General features: G+C 36.7%; 1 long non-coding RNA gene across 3 annotated transcripts; it reads left to right on the top strand.

Moving 5' to 3' along the window:
- The first annotated feature begins 7086 nt into the window (after window positions 1-7086).
- LOC103492854 (uncharacterized) lies at window positions 7087-17293 on the top strand. Of its 3 annotated transcripts, none has more exons than XR_001763757.2 (9): window positions 7087-7443; window positions 7774-9272; window positions 9930-10117; window positions 11484-11729; window positions 11863-13920; window positions 14799-15173; window positions 15275-15482; window positions 15565-16545; window positions 16626-17293. It is a non-coding gene; the product is annotated as an uncharacterized LOC103492854 (long non-coding RNA). The 3 variants fall into 3 exon arrangements; XR_538340.3 differs by having other exon boundaries at window positions 7093-7443; window positions 10482-11729; XR_007821277.1 differs by having other exon boundaries at window positions 7091-7443; window positions 9930-11729.
- Window positions 17294-17580: the final 287 nt, after the last annotated feature.

Here is a 17580-nt window from a genome sequence, read left to right as displayed (position 1 = left end):
ACTGACGGCCAGACTAAGCGATTCAACTGCATGCTCGAGGAATACTTGCGCCATTTTGTAAACGCAAGGCAAAAGAACTGGGTCCAGCTGTTGGACGTAGCCCAATTCTGTTTCAACGCTCAGACAAGTTCGTCTACAGGGAGAAGCCCATTTGAGATTGTTTCTGGGAGGCAACCAGTACTGCTACACCTTGTTGATCATCCCTTTGCAGGGAAGAACCCTCAAGCCCTCAATTTCACGAAGGAGTGGAAACAGACAAATGACATCGCCCGAGCATACTTAGGAAAAGCATCGAAGCGGTTGAAGAAGTGGGCAGATAAGAAGCGATGGCCTCTTGAGTTTCGGGCGGGAGACCAAGTACTCATCAAACTACGACCAGAGCAAGTCAAGTTTCGAGGACACAAAGACCAGCGTCTCGTCAGGAAGTACGAAGGACCAGTTGAAGTGCTGAAAAAGGTAGGGAATACTTCTTACAGAGTAGTGTTGCCCACATGGATGAAAATCTACCCAGTAATTCATGTTAGTAACCTGAAACCATACCATCAAGACACGGAAGACCTACAGCGGAATATCGTAACTCGCCCAATTATCGACCTTAGTCAGAAGGAAGACAAAGATGTTGAAGAAATTCTGGTCGAGCGAGTAAGGAGGGGCAGAAGACCAGCACGAAGAATCCACGAGTATCTGGTAAAGTGGAAGAACCTTCCTGTGGAGGAGACTAGCTGGAAACGTGTCGAAGATCTTGAAGCGTGGAAGCAGAAGATAGAAGATTTCAAGCTTCGCCAGTTGATGGGGACGTCAACCATTTAGGTGAGGGAGAATGTCAAGGGCATAATTGTCCAAGGTATTACTTACCGATGGCCGTATGCCCGAATACCCCCAAATTACTTTATCTTTATGTCTTGAAAGTAGTTTAGGTTAATTCTTTCGTTTAGGTGTCGCCAAGTCACAGTGTGACATTTCGACTTTTTCATATGCAAGCGTGCCAAGGCCAAAAATCTCAATATGTACTATAGGGGGTACATGACTAGTCCGACCCCCGCCCAAGCCTTGTCGCACTCTTTGCAAGTTAAGCTATTTTCTTTGCAATTGACAGTCTTCAATGCTTTCATTATGATGTTTTCAACTATTTAATTTCTCTCTCCCGTTTTATAAAAACATTTTCTCAAGAACGAGGAGGGAGGTTACATCATACCGCGAGTTTATCCGCGGATTCCGAATTTCGAAAGACTGACTTGTTGATCGAGCTAAACAAGTGCCGCACAATCGTGTTGAGAAGTTACGATTGTGACACCTAGCCTATCATCTCGCCTTCATGACAAGCCTCCTTGCCTAGTGAGCATCTTGCCTAATGCTTTAGAGGTTATTTCACCTATCAAACCTCCTCGTTTAGCACCATCAAGCCTTGTCTTCCGGCCTAACACTCTTTGCCATCCATGCCTTTAGAGGTAATTTCTTATGTTTGGTCGCCAAGCATTCTATAATTAAAACACCTACTTCCTTTAGGGATCATGCTTTGGTCGCCCAACATGCAATCTCGCCTAACTCTTTAAAGGTTTTCCAACCATCTCTTGGCTGCCCAACGAACCCTTTAGAGGTTCTCTTGACCACATTGTCGCCTACCAAGTACCTCTTCGAGGTTATTTCATACCATTGGCCGCATAACAACCTCCCTCAACGTGCCTTAGCCGCCTTATTGTGGCCTTTTATGTAAAATCATGAAGTCTTATCGCATAAAAATAAAAGAAAACAAGAGAAAAAGCAAGCAATTTGATTAACTTGTGTGTTGCATCTTGCACAAGGACTTCATCCATGTTTTATTGTGTTTTATATGTTTTTATAGTAGGATAATTGGCAAAAAGAAGCGGAGCTTGGCGATTAGAATGTTACACAAGGAGACACGTCTAGCCAACGCGACGACAAGCAATCAAGCTAGGCGATTTGATGCACTAGCAAACAAATTTGGTTTGCGTGATGTCAGAAAAAGAATGAAAGAACATTTGCGCGGTGACAGTGCAACTTTATCAAAAGAATTTAGGAGGCATGGATGTCGCATCATTCCTAGCCTAGCATAGCGAGCTTTATTAAAAAAAAAAGAGATGTGGACGTCCTGTCAGCATCACTCCTCGCTTATAAATATGAGTCTCTACTTCAGAACAAGGGGTACAGATTTGGCCAGAGAGCAAGTTCACTTTTCCTCCATTATTTCTCCCTTGAGTTTTGGGTGAGAGATTAGGACAAAAAGAGAGAGAGAGAGTTCTTCCCCCACAATTTCCCCCTCAGGAATAGAAAAATAAAGAATCATAGCCAAGGAGTATGAGAAATCATACTCTAAGGCTTGACACACTTCTCTGTAAAAGTGATGTATTTCTTTTATCATCCTCCCATTTTTCTATTACTATCCATGCTAAATCTGTTTAATTAGTTCATGAGAAATGGAATGTGTCTTTGATACTAGAGAATCGTATTGTACGTTTTATGAGTTTCGTTTAGTTAAACGTGGATGTCAACTTATTGTGTATTAGAGAGAAAGGCAATGTTATTAATCACAATCACCTGACAAGTGAGAGCACATAGTTAACTAAGCAAGCGGTGAGGAGATTGTAGTAATACAATCTTGTCGCAAAGTTCTTCCTTCTCATAAGTTGTAGAGATGGTAACGTGTGCGACAAAAGCACCAAAAGGTTGACCACCTTAATTAAGGATGAATTACTTATAAGAAAAACAACATGATTAGATATAAATTATAGCTTAACTTTAGTATTTGGATCTCGAAAGGTAAACAAGTATGGTGAAAGGCACTGGAAGGATGCTTGCCTTAAATTGAAGTTAATACATGCTTTGTATCACCTTAGATTATTAAAACAAAATTCATTGCGATTAGGGAATTAAGCATTCCTTCCTTCCATGCCTACAACTTGAGCTCACTTCCCATCTAACTTCATCACCTTGCTCACCTTGCACCGCCATTAGCACCGTAGTGTAAATACTTAAGATAAGTTATACTATTCATAACAATACTGTATAAACTATACCACATGAGTTTAGCTGTGCGATAAGATCTTTAGGGACATTAATTTCTTGTGTTCAACTCTGGACTTACCAGGAAACCTCTCTTCATTTGCAGTTGGACGATAGAGAGAAAAACTTGTACTACCTGCATATCATTAGATGTTTTGCAATGCATGATTAGAATTGCATCTTTTATCGCATAAGCTTTGTTGGTTAATGTTAAGCTAATCAAATAGAATCTTAAGACAAATCAAGGTGAACAGAAAAGCTATACAAACAAGAGATGACGAGACCTTGAGTTTGAAGTGGGAGATCAAGTTTTCTTGAAGAATTCTCCTTGGAAGGGTGTTCTTAGTTTTAGTAAAAAAGGTAAGTTAAGCCCTATATATATTGGACCCTATGTAATAGTGAAATGAGTAGGGCAAGCTGTTTATAGACTTAAGTTACCTTCAAAACTTGCTCGGATTCATGATGTGTTTCATACATCCATGCTAGGGAAGTACATTCCATATCCTTCTCATGTGTTAAAGGCGTAACCCGTTGAGTTGAGTTATGAGGAAGAGCTCGTGCATATTCTTGATAAAAGAAGAGCAAGTATAAGAAGCATGACCATTCCACTTGTGAAGGTTCTTTTGAAACTTCACAGGGTGGAAGAAGCAACTTGGGAGACAGAAGATCAGATGAGAAGTAGTCCTCACTTTTTAGTTAGGAATTTCTAAATTTTGAGGACAAAATTTGTTAAAGGAGAGGTGAGTTGTAATAGTCGCATCTTCTATCCCATTTGCTTATTAATAGTTGAGGAAGGGTAAGTGTTGTCCAAAGAATCTTGGGCCATATTAAGCATCACAGGACAACATTCTGGAGTTTAGAAGAGCCAAGTGAAAGTCTAGAGTTGTTCATTTCGGGGTAGAGGCTCAAGGACTTGGTCCTATTTGGCCAAGAGAAAAGACAAAGAGCTTTGATTAAGGCAATCTTGGGTAGTCTAAGGAGATCTCAGGAGAGATTTAAGATAAAAGGTAAATCCCAAAGCTAAGGTACAAACATCTTAGTGCTTGTTTGCTGAGATGAAAGACATAAAGGTTTTGGAGATGTGTTCTTGGGCCATCTTGGTGCATTTAAGCTAAGACTAAAGAGACGGAAAGGAAATTTATTTAAGTTTTTCAAACAGATTTTGGGCCTTTTCTATTGAGAAAGGTAACGATCTTGGAGGATCTCGAGTCGATATCGATAGAGATAGTTAAAATCTTGGAGGATCTCGAGACGAATTTTCTGAAAGTTTTTGTTATGAGGATTTTAGTGTGAGGCTAACGCAAATTTATTTTAAATCCCTATTCAAGCCATTTTCATCTCATTTTTCCACCATTTGCTTCAAAGAGATAAGAAATAAGAAGAGCTTGAGAAGGGTGAAGATTCTCAAGAGTTTTGAGCCAAAGTAAGTAAAGGAAGTTGATCCTGCACTATAATCATGTTTTCCTTCAAGAAGCATCCAAAAAGTGTGGGTTTTGGCAAGCTTAAGCTGGCGGAGAAGAGTTAAAGCTTGAGGGTTTAATCCAAGAACTTGATTTTGAGTTAGGGCAAGTCTTATAGAAGTGTTTAGGGACAAGTCAAAGTGACCAAAACGCCAAAGAGATCAACTATAGATTGAGGAATGAGCCGAGCTGAAAGTTTGTGAGTGACAAAAATGGGTTTTAAATGAATTTATAAACTTTTTTTATTATGTTATATTTATAGCATGCTTTGAGTTACATTATTCAAATTATGCTTCATTTATAAATGATTTACAAAGCATAAGTTTCAAATTTAGAAAGATTTTGACTAGATTTATAAATAAGTATGCATGGTCTAAATTTTAATACATTCCAGTTGAATATGTTCCTTTGAACATAAGATTTCTGAGCAAAATATTTGAATGTTGAGTTTATGAAAATATCTAAGTTAAATATATGTTTAAGCAAACATGATGCAATAGTGGCATCGAGTTAAAGAGCTCGAAGCAGTTAAATACAAGTTAAGCTAAGTCGAGCAAGTATACTTGAAAGCAAAGCATGATTAAATGTTCCGATATTTCTAAGATTGATAGTAGATGCATGACTCAGATTTGAGACTGAGAGTATGATGATATTATATCCACATAGAAGATTATTCCATTGTTAATGTTGAATGTATTCCATGACAACGAGGCTATCATGAGTGTCAGATGTGCCCTACTATGACAAGGGCAGTAGGAGTACTGGTTGTGCCGTACTACATCATAGAGTTAATGTTAGAAAGGAAGACATTAAGGGTACTAGACATGTCCTATCACAACGTACTAATGTCATGCTAGTTAATCCTAAGCCATGAGTTGTGTTGCTAAAAATACTTGCCTAGAGAAAGTGTTATGCAAATATTTCTTTCTAGGTGTTTGCATTCTTGTTTTAGTAAGCATGTTTTGTTTTTAAAAGTTGTCATTCATGGAGCTTTATAGCTCACCCTTTACTGTTTTGTTTCCTTACAGGTAGAGATTGTAGTTTCGGCGCTTGACAGAAATCTGCCTACTCCGTTAGAAGTTGGATTTAAGATTTTTTTTAGTACGACTAATTCCATTTTATGCATGATGGTCTATAACTAATAATAGTATTGAATTTAGTTGTTGTGCCTGTATTAGACTAGTAAGAACTACTTGAGTTGAGTTTGTAAAGCTATAGTTTTGTGTTGTTGAGACTCTGATTTCATTTACGTCTACATAAGACTTGTTTAAACAGGTTGTTTATTGGTTGGATGCCTTGAAGATGTTATAAAGTTTCATAGTTTTAGGTTTTAGATGTTTTCCGCAGTGAATATGTTTATGAAGAGATAGTTTTAAGTTCATGTTAAGCAGGGTCGACAGGTATCATTAGAAGAAGAAAGATGTCAATCAGTTTCAGATCATCATCTCTGGCTTAGTGAGGAGGGGCTCCGGGATGGGATATGATAGTATATATATTATTAAACAACCATTCATGATTTTCTACACAATAGTTCAATTGTTCATGAGCGATTGTTTAGAATTTACATAAACGATATTGTGTTTCTGTCTGAATGATCATGTATATCTATGTAGACGATCACTTAGATAATTAACTTAGACAATGGTTTAGTATTATTTACGGTAACACTTAAGTTTATGTAAGCGACCACCATTTTGTTTAGGAAATGATGTTGAAAGAAACAAGTGGTGAGTTTGATCAAAACCCCTGAGAGATAACAATGGATAAGTTTTTAGGAATGAGTCAATCATAGAATTCTTTTTGTTTTTGAGTTATTTAAGAGAAATTGTCAGAAACATCATGATTGAGGTTTCATCCTATAAAACTGGCACCCCTTCCAAAAAATCGTTCAAATAATCGTTGTCGATACATATCGGGCAAGATCGACCAACAATATTTTGTTAAAAATTTAAAAATTTCCAACCTATCAATTGTTTTGGGTATTCCTGTTGCATCTATTACTTGAGATTCTAACAATCTTTTCAAATCTTCCCGAGTCTTATATATTTTAAAATTTTACAAAATTGGTTATTTTGCCAAATATTATATCTCATTCTTACATTTCATGTGAAATTAATTAAAGTTTAAAAAAATTCTTAAGGTGTTTTTTAGCCTTCTTGACAAATCTCGCTTGACATTACATTGAGACTCTATCGATTTTTCAAATCTTCCCAAATTCTATACCAAATCTCATATATTTTTAATCTTTTTTAAATTCACTTATAGGGTGAGCTATAAATCCTCGTGAATGACAACCTTTAAAACTATAGCTATAAAGCCCCGTGAATGAACAATTTAAGCAATTATGTCCATGATCCCAGGACAAAGTTGGCTCGAGATGGTCCCAAGATCATTCTACATAAGCATTATGTCAATGGTATTGTCAATTTCTCCAATGATGTTAATGATCCCGGGGCAAAGTTATCCCGATATGGCCTCGAGATCATACTACATAAACATTATGTCAATCTCTCCAATTATATCAATGATCCCGAGCCAAAGTAACCTCTCCCCGATGATGTACTAAGTCGAGAGAGACTGGAGTCTCTTGAACAAGACCGATTTATGAGTTCTCCAAAACCAACTACTTTAAAATATAAAACAAAAAAGTGGTAGTTTTCGTTAATTTACCAATTTTTCAACCCATGATAGGGTTTTATCGGACACCCCTTGGATTGGATTGAGCTCCACCGGCAGCTACAAACCCACTAAATCACTCCAAATTCCGAGCAATGTTCTTTTTTATAGAATGATTTGTGTTTCTTTTTTCTTTCTCGATCTAGATTTCTAGAACTTGTTTAATTATCGTGATTTCTTCTTTATCTCTGTTAATACCGAGCTCTGCTGTCTGGAGAAGAAGTTGTCGGACTCCATCAGGGAGGAGGATGTTAATGTCCGCAATCTCTGTAGCTGAGCTTCAAAGGTACTAGTTTCCGCCTACATCCACCTCATTTTTCCTCTTCTCCTTCTACTGACATGCTCACCATGTTTTTATTTGATTTTCATTATCAATTATTGTTTGAATGCATTGTGTTTTGATTTTATTTTATCGAGACTTATCGATTGTTTTGCTTGTTTCTTTCTATGCGAATGGGAAGATTAAATTTTCAACTCATGGAATTGGTCTAATTCTAAAAATTCAAATCACGATTCTCATAAATTCTCGATATATTTTTTTTTTCATTTCTTCTCTGAATGATTTTTCTTTGTTTGTGTTCTCATGTTTTTACCTGCATTTGCTGGATTTTGGCAGGTTTTGGCGCTTAAATTGATCATACCTCAGAAGAATGGTCTGTAAATATTCTACAAAATATTTGAATATTTGTATAGGCTCATTTTTGTAAATCTCAGCAAATGCAGAAAGCTGAATTAGTTATAATAGACGGCACACAGATAGGAGTTCTCCCGGATGTAGTGACTTACAATACATTGATTGATGGCTATTTTCGATTTAGTGGCATGGATGCTGCTTATTCTGTTCTTTATAGAATGAGGGAAGCTGGTATAAGCCCAGATGTTATTACTTATAATTCTTTGATAGCTGGTGCAACTAGGAATTTCTCATTAGAACAATCCCTCGATCTGTTTGAAGAGATGATTCAATCGGGTATAACTCCTGATATATGGAGTTACAACACTTTGATGCACTGTTTCTTCATATTAGGAAAGCCAGACGAAGCCTATAGAGTTTTCAAGGACATTATACTCAAAGACCTTTCTCCTCATCCGGTTACATTTAATACAATGATTAATGGCCTTTGTAAACATGGATATACAAGTAATGCTATTATGTTATTCAGAAATTTACAACGCCATGGATTCATCCCTCAATTAGTTACATATAATATTCTTATTAATGGTCTTTGCAAGGTGAGTAGGTTGAGGGCTGCTATAAGGATGCTCAATGAGGCCATAGATTCGGGTCTTGAGCCTAATGCTGTAACATACACAACCTTAATGAAAAGCTGCTTTAGATCTAGGCAATATGAACATGAATTTGAGATTTTTTCTAAGATGACAAAGGATATGCTTTCGATGGCTTTGCTTACTGCACAATTATTGGTGCTTTTCTTAAGTTAGGCAGGTTTGAAGAGGCAAATTTTTATATGGAACAGATGATAAAGAATGATGTAGGAATTGATATGACTTTTTATAACACATTTATTAATTTCTACTGTAAAGAAGGTAAGTTAGAGGCTGCATATAAGTTGCTTGATGAGATAGAGTCACGGGGACTAGAATGCGACGACTGCACACATTCTATAATAACTAATGGGCTGTGCAGGGTTTGTAATATTGAAGGGGCCATGCGACATTTGAATTGTGTGTATACAACCGGTTTTGCGTCAAACGTAGCCTTAAATTGTTTAATTGACAGGTTGTGCAAGGCTGGACAGATTAATCGTGCAATTAGATTGTTTGAATCGATGGAAGCAAGGGATTCTTTTACCTAATACCTCCTTGGTGCACAATCTTTGCAAGGCAAGGAGGTTCCGTCGTGCGTCAAAGTTATTGATTTCACGTTCAAGAGGTGGCATAAAGATTCTTAAGGCTACACAACGTGCAGTTATTGACGATCTTTGTTCTTCAGGATTTACAAGTGAAGCCAGGAAGCTCAAATGCAAATTACGTTTGATTCGACTCTTTCATTGATCATCTAGGTTTGAATATTGCACCTGATTATATAATTACTTCAACTCCGAAAATCAATGTATTCTCTTCGTAGGCAATGCAAGCATCAAGTACTATAAGGTAGCCCTCTTTCTCCCTCTCTCAAATGAATGTACAGTTACATTGTTATTCAATCTTATGTGGTTTACGATATCATTTCATTTACGGTCTTCAATATAACTAGTTACATTTTTTCTTTGTACTTTAAGCATTAACCTCTTTTTATTTCATCAATGAAAATTCTTGTTTTTGTTTTAAAAAAAAAGGAAACCGTCAAGAGCTTTAGCTCAATTGGCACATGTGTCTGCTGAGGACCAGAAAGTCCATGGTTCAAACCTCACTCTCTCATTTTTACTAAAAATAAATAAAGAAGAAAAGGAAGAGAAACTCTTTCGTATAACTAATTTGTTTGACATGAATCACCACCCTTCTGCTTGTTTATTTCTCTCTCTCTCAAATGATTACACAGTTATATACACTGTTATTCAGTCTTCTATGACTTTGATTTTTGAATATCATTTGCCATTTGTACTCTTCTATATAGCTAGTTTGTTTGACTTAAATCACCTTTCTGCTGGTTTACTTCGGCACAAAATGCAACAATTATATTTATCTATCCATCTACCTATATGTATATACGTTTCTGTTCTCTCGCTATGTGAAACTGTTGCATTTCCTTATTCCCTGGGCCTGGATTTGCTTGTGTCAACTCTTTATTTCTGGTTAATGTGATGGCAGGATGTTTGAGACAGGCAGCACTCATCATCTGAAAAAGTCTAGACTTGAAAACCATGGGAGGACTAGCCAATTGTTACGAATGATTGGCTACACATGGAAGATGAAATGCTTGCAAAGTGAGGGTTGCATCAGAGACTTTAGTCTCAACATAGGCTGTCCTTGATTATTATCATGCCGTTTTCGGATTGGTAAGTTTCAAATTTGATATGGGTTTTTTTAGGTGTTGAAGTGTTGAAGTGTGAAGTAAAGGTTCTTCTGTCCTTGATTGTTATCATCAGAGAGTTCAGCCTCACATTCACTACATGAAAAAGGTCTTTCTATAGTCTTTGGATATAGCCTTTTCCAAAATGGCCTATGGAATTGAAAAGAAAAACATGCTAATTTCTTTTAAAAAAAAGCACATGGCATAAAAAAGTGGGGGAAAGAGGGATCTAAAAAGTGTATCCCTTATTTTTCATCCAACTTTTGCTGTCTCACTTGCTCTTCAATTTTTTGTTTCTCTTTCCCCCTCCCCTCCATTTTTTTCTATTTACCTAAAAATTCTTGTTTTAGAGGACCTCTACATGTGTGAATTCCGCGCCTTCGCATCAAATTTGGGTACAATGAGCTATGAAGATCCACGACGGTGGATCTAATACCAGTGGTGGATGGAGGGTAGGGAACAATGGCCAATCTAATCTGGTGGCGGCAGACTCTTAGCGATAGGAGACAAATGTAGATTTAGTAGAGGCTTGATGGGGAGCAACGAGAGGGCAAAGCAGATTTAGGTTTCACAGAAAGAAAAAACTATGTAGTGTTTTGGGTGGTGGAGGTTCCTTCAAGCATCTTGGTTCTAAGCGGGGTTGGGAAAGGTCCTTCAAGTAGAGTGTTTCTGGGCAGCAAGTTCTTTGATTTAAGTTTCACGGAAGGAAAAAACTATTTAGTGTTGAGTTTCTTCTGAATCATTGTGTTGGTTTGGTCCTTGGATTCGTAATGATTAATCTCAGTTGAATGATAGATTTGATTTGATAGTGTTGAGTTTACTGGAGCTTTTTATAAGAAAGATCCCCTGAAACTACAAACAAATGAAGATGGGAAAATTATGCCTCTGTTGTGCAAAAAATTGAAGTGGTTTCAGATCCTGGTAAAACGATAACTTGTTTTGTTAACGAGCGGGGATGAATCTTATTGGCTCACCGATAGATCTTTGACTCTACCTGATTTTTCGATCACAAATTTCTAGATCTGGGAGTCTGGAAATGGAGACCGAGAGTGCAAATAAGTTCGCATTGTTGCTGGCTTCCACTCTCCTTCAGCTCGCCTCCACCCCTTAGCGGCCATACGTGTTGAGACTCCTCTCTTTCAACCTCGAGCCTCTAAAAACAACAATTTGTGAATCTATCTCACCTTGTGTGCTTTTGACTTGGAAATGGAGTGGTGTAATGCATTCTATTTTAGAGATAACAATATTTTTTTACATCTTTAATTTTGTTTTGATTAATCAATCAGTTTGAAGTTGAAAGGAAGTCCCTCAGTGTCTGCTCTGTAATTATTGACATGTCTCGTTTTGTATAGGTAACTGGAGCTTCTCAATTGATAAACATCTTGGATATCTGTAATTCCAAATGCTCTTTCATTCCCTTAATTTGCTTGCTATGTCCATAGTTAAGATCTTAATACAAAGGAAAAGTGTACTTTGTGCTGATAGATATCCAGATGATTATTGCCACTTGCCTATTGACTGTGGAAGTTTCCCAGTTTCGAAGGTTGGTTTCGTTCTCCCCGTTCACTGTTTCAATTCGTCTTCAACTCCCCCGTAAGGTTGGTTTTCCCCATTTTCGTCTTCCTCTCTAAATCTCAGATATGCGTTTGCAAACCCCCTTTCTTCTTGCGTCTTCGAACGCGATAATCTCTGTCGTTGACGAACTCGTTCGTTATTTTGTCTGAATTGCAGATCTAAGTCCCTTTGCATTTCGTTGATGGTTGCGTTTCAATGCGTTGCCTCCGAAATGCTTCTCCGTCCACTTGTTGGTTTCGTTGACTGGCTTTGTTTCCATACTTAAGACCTTCGAAACCCTTCTCCTTCCCTTCTCTGATTCGTTCCATGGCTGGGCTTTTAGTCTCACCGCTCGGACTTCCCTTTGCCGCTCAGCCTTCCCTTTTACTGAGAATAGACAAATGCTACATCTGGAGTGGCATTGGAGAATTTCGAGCAAGGTAGGGATGGAGGTTCTCGTTTTCACTCGTTTTTTCAAACACCGATGATATGGTCCACCGAAAACTTTTTTCTAATCGTTATTTTTCATGCTCATGTCTACGTTCTGTCAATTTGTTACATTTGGATTATGGTTATTTTTTTAAAAATATTTATCATATTTTTTGTTCTGTTTTTGTGTTCATCTTCTGTCAATTTGTAAAATTTGGATGTCGGTTTGCTTTTACATATTTATGATATTTGTTCTGTTTTTGTGTTCATCTTTCTTCTGTTAACATGTTGTAATGAATTCCTAATTTTGTAATTTCTATGACCTTGCTCATGGTTCTGTCTCTTCATACCTGTGCATACCCTTTGAAGTCCTATTTTCGTAATTTGTATGCCTTTGTTCATGCTTTTGTCTCTTCATACCTGTGCATACCCTTTAAATCACTCTTTTCCTATTTTCTATCCCTTTGTTGGCTGCTGCTTCTGTCTCTTCATACCTGTGCATACCCATTCTGTATTAACTGTGGTTGGTCTCATGGTTTAGGGTTTTGATTATTTTTTCTGCTTCTTAAATGTGTCCTTTCCCCTTTGATTTGTGTTGTCTATTGTCATTTCTAGGGATTGTTCACATTTTTTGGTTTAGGGGTCTTCAATGCATCATTTATTTATCTCATCCCCATCTATATATACATGCTCATACCTTCTGTCTGTTTGTGTGCATATTTCCTTGTTGCTTACCTAGAACTTCCTTTCCATCTTCTTTGGTATGTTTACGAATGCATCCTGCCAAGCTTTATGTTTTCTTTTCCTTTGATGTTCTGTTATTATGAAGTCAAGTTAATGGAGTTGTGTGTGTATGTGAATGCATCCATTCCTGTGTCTATGAAGAAGTATGAAAATTCATCCCTTCTTTTCCAAAATCTATGTTCTTTCTTATAGTTTGTCGTGTCATTGTCATTTGCTATTGAAATGCGGGTTTGGCAATCATCTATTCTTCCTTTCCATGACTATAGTGTTGTTGATTTTTTTGCAATCCATGTTTAAAGGTCATTTTTTCCATTATTTGTTCTTCCTTTCTATGTCTATTATGTCATTCATTTCTCTACAATCTATGTTTGAAGAACACTTTTTTCATTATTTGTTATTCCTGTCCATGTCTGTAATGGAAAAATGTCATTGAAATCCATTCTTGAAGGTCATTTTTTCCATTACTTGTTCTTACATTCCATGCATATACTATCACTCATTTCTTAGCATTGCATATTTGAGGACATTTTTTCCATTACACGAAATTCAAGTTCAAATTCTTGAACGAATTTTCTTCTCTGAGGCACCAAAATATTTCCTTTTCTTTACTTGTTTTTTCTGGATGACTGTTAACAGTTTTTTTATTTTTTTCTATCGTACGGGTAATTATTGATAGGAAATGGTATGTACTCGAAACCTTTTTTTTCCTTCTTCCACTAATAATGTCTATAACCAATACTATTCTTCATTTTTTGTAGTATGCTCGAGTTTGTAGTAAATTTACGAGATACTAGGGTTTCCTTGTTTTCAAGTAATTTTAATTCTTTTTTGTTCGTCTTTTTGGTTAGTACATTGTAATATGTAGGAAATGTTACCCACGAACAATGGTCACGTAGACTTTGTATGTGGACTGCCATTTTTTTAATCTAATTTACTCCTTCCTTTTGCATGTCTTTTAGGCCAGTTCCATTCTTATGTCTACTTTTGTAGTACGTGGGCAAACTACTTAACCTTTAGCTTTGGAAGATCACATGCATTAGACACTTGGTTAGAATAAAAAAGGTAGGTCCAAAGATTTGATTTAAAATATGAAAGTGTTTTTGATAACTTTCGCTTGATTACGAATTCTATTGTTGACATTTGCATTCACATAAATTTTGTATTTCAAAAATATAAAAAATGAAAACCCTTGGGTAGAAAGAAGATAGTGAAAAAAAGGGTTTGCACTCTAACATATATATTGAATTGTTTGTTGGTATATTTCAAATTGATTATTAACAAATTATTCGTGGGTTAACAAATTATTGCCATAAACGATTGTTAGAAAACAAAAAGTACACAATGATGGTTAGTGAATGCAACAAACCTTAATTTAGTAAAAATTTTGATACTACACTTATACAATATTTTATGCACATTAACATAAACCATTCTTTTGTTTTTCAGTCTAATTGAGAATGGTAAAAAAATTGTTTATGGTTTAAAATTTTATTCACATTATTCCCCTGTTAGGAGAAAATAATTACAAATGAATTTTACAAAGGGAGTTTGTCGTTTCATTTGTGCTCAATAAAAAATTGGTACTACACTTTCAATCAAACTTCTATTCAAATTTCATTAATTTAACAACTTTAGGGTAATGTATTCTTTCAAACTGAACTTATATAATGATTTATCATGAGAGATTGGGTACGGGATTGAGACATAGACGACTGACAACTGTTTTCCTTTTAATAATTAGTTTTGTTCACATTGTAGGGTTGAGGGAGAATATAATTTTTTTTTTGAATTACCATAAGAGATGTACTTCATCATTTGTTATATTCAAATTAAACTAACAGAACCACGTAATTGAGCATGTTGTTAGTCTGCATCTTCCAATTGCAAGAATACTAACTCTGTTCATAATCTCCCAACGTCAATTATTAATGATGTTGGAGGTACTAATGAATGACCACAAGAGGCTAGCGCAAACACCTTACGACACTAGGCATAAAATTATGTAGCTAGTTTGTCGTCAAAGTACTAGAATGGACAAAAGGTGTTTTGCCATTCTATACCACCTACTTAGGACTACCACTGGATTAGCGTCGACATAAATCGTTGATGTCGAGAAGATGGTTGCAATGTTCCTGCACATACTAGTGCATGACGTGAAGAATTGTGTTATCCAAAGGGAGTTCATGCGATCCGATGAGACAATTTCCCGACATTTCAACCTAGTCTTGTTGGCTGTGCCACGACTACATGACGAGTTATTGAAAACCATAACCAGTAACAAACCATGCACAGATCCCCAATGAAGGTGGTTTGAGGTTAGTTTTTTTAAATAGATTGTCGGTACTTTAACATCTCCCTATTGCGATCTGCTGATTTGTTGTTTTTTGTACACTGCAAAATTGCCTTGGTGCATTAGATGACACATACATAAAGGTGAACATGATGGCAATTGGTCGATCGAGATATAGAATGCAAAAAGTCGAAGTTGTCACAAATGTTCTGGGAGTATGTGTTACAAAAAGGCGATTTTGTGTTCGTCTTAGCCGACTGAGAAGGATCCACAGTCGACTCGTGCATCTTTCGAGATGCTATTTCAAGATCGAACGACTTGAATGTTTCAGAGGGTAACTATGTACATATACTTCCTTCGAACAATATTTTAACCTTCCTCAATTACGACATTTAACACGTTAGATATCCCAACAGAATATTACATGTGCTGAGGGTTTTCTAGCTATGTACAAAGGACAAAGATACCACTTGCAGGAGAGGTGTGGAGCAAAAAATGAACCAACAACAGCGAAAGAGTTCTTCAACATGAAACATTCTTTTGCACGAAATATTGTTGAAAGAGCTTTCGATCTATTGAAGGGTTGATGGGCAATCCTTCGAGGAAAGTCCTACTACTCGATCCAAGTCAAATGTCACATGATCTGGCATATTATCTATTGCACAACCTGATCAACAGAGAGATGACGTCGATATAATAAATGATATCGATGAGGGTGACTTGACCTTTGCAACAACTGCAGACGACGACATTCACTACATTGAGACATCGAATGAATGGAGTTAGTGGAGGGATGATCTAGCGAAAGAAATGTTTAGTGAATGGGAGTTGCATAATCAATAGTACCCTTATTGTAGTAGTAGTACCGTATTACGTTGATTTGTTAAATATAACCAGTTTACTTTGTTTTTTTTTGTATGTTGTAAATTTTTTTCTCAATGTATCTATGTACGTACACGATAAATGAAGCACTGATAGATCACTTCAAGCACAATGATCATTGGATGTGCTTATGGTTTTTGTAACACATTTGATTGACATGTTTACGTTTATTTTACAGTACAACAAGTTCGTCACGAGCTCTTAAACATTTGTGGATGAAAGAGGAGTTTACCCTTGTTAAGTGTTTGGTGGAGTTGGTTTCCACTGGTGGCTGGAAATCGGACAACGGGACCTTCAGATTCGGGTACCTAGCATAGTTATAGAGAATAATGGCAGAGAAGTTGCTAGGCTGTAACATTTAGGGGACCTCGACAATTAATTATCGGATAAAGAGCTTGAAGAGAACATTTCAGGCCATATCATAAATGCGGGGCCTAACATGCAGTGGGTTTGGTTGGAACAATGAAGTCAAGTGCATCATTGCTGAGAAGGAATTGTTGGACACTTGGGTGAAGGTAAGCGATCTAATTTTGAACAACTGTTATTTGTTTATAATAGAAAATACAACGGATAATTTATATAAACATTTCCATAGAGCCATCCTGTTGCCAAGGGCCTCCTACACAAACCGTTTCCCTATTACGTCGACCTATGTTACGTATTCGGGAAAGGTCGTGCTACGGGAGCACGCACAGACTATGAGGGATTTTCCATTGATGATGAAAAACGATATGGAGATCACTATGATGTATAGTTAGGGACTAGACATGTCACCTGACGACATCACTGGCACACGACCTGGTCATTCAAGTAAGGGCAGACTTAGTTCACGCGGCTCCAAAAGGAAGCGAGAAGGCCATACGACTGAGACTGTGGAAATCATTCGCACTACAATGGAATATGCAAATGACCAGTTAAAGGTCATTGAAGAATGGCCAAATTTATAACGCTAGGATGCACGCACCTCTCGTACAGGAGTCGTGAAATAGTTGTAGGGAATCCTTGAGCTGAGTACTCGTGATAGGGTGCACCTTATGTGGATAATAATACACATATCGACAACATGAAATCATTCTTGGAGGTACCCAACAAGCTTAAATTGGACTACTACACGGTCATTCTCGAAGATAACGCTTGAGTGGTTGTCCATTTCCTTCATTTGTCTCATTTGTCTGTTAGTACTACACTGACAGATCATTTGTCTCAACATGTACTGTAAAAAACTATTTAATGAACGATTTCCTATAGTAATGAAATTGTGTTTGGAGATATGATTGTTATTTGAAATGTCTTTTGCATTTATTTAATACCAAAGCTACAAATAGTATCGATGTATGCTTCAGTTAGAATGAATTACAATAACCTAATTTAATGATGTTGACAACATGTTGTAATTAAGAAAATTGAAGACAGTGATGTTAAGAAAAATATTGTATCTTATAACCAATATATATGCATGGATAAACAGATTAGTGCAAAAAAGATATTAAAACAAATTATGATAGTCTGCTCTCCAAACGTGTACTATCATAACACTACTATCTGAATTC

The sequence above is a fragment of the Cucumis melo genome, chromosome 5, assembly GCF_025177605.1.
Source record: "Cucumis melo cultivar AY chromosome 5, USDA_Cmelo_AY_1.0, whole genome shotgun sequence".
In the NCBI taxonomy this organism is placed as follows: domain Eukaryota; kingdom Viridiplantae; phylum Streptophyta; class Magnoliopsida; order Cucurbitales; family Cucurbitaceae; genus Cucumis; species Cucumis melo.
The sequence above is the reverse complement of the archived record's forward strand: the minus strand, read 5'-3'. Positions and strand labels throughout refer to the sequence as shown.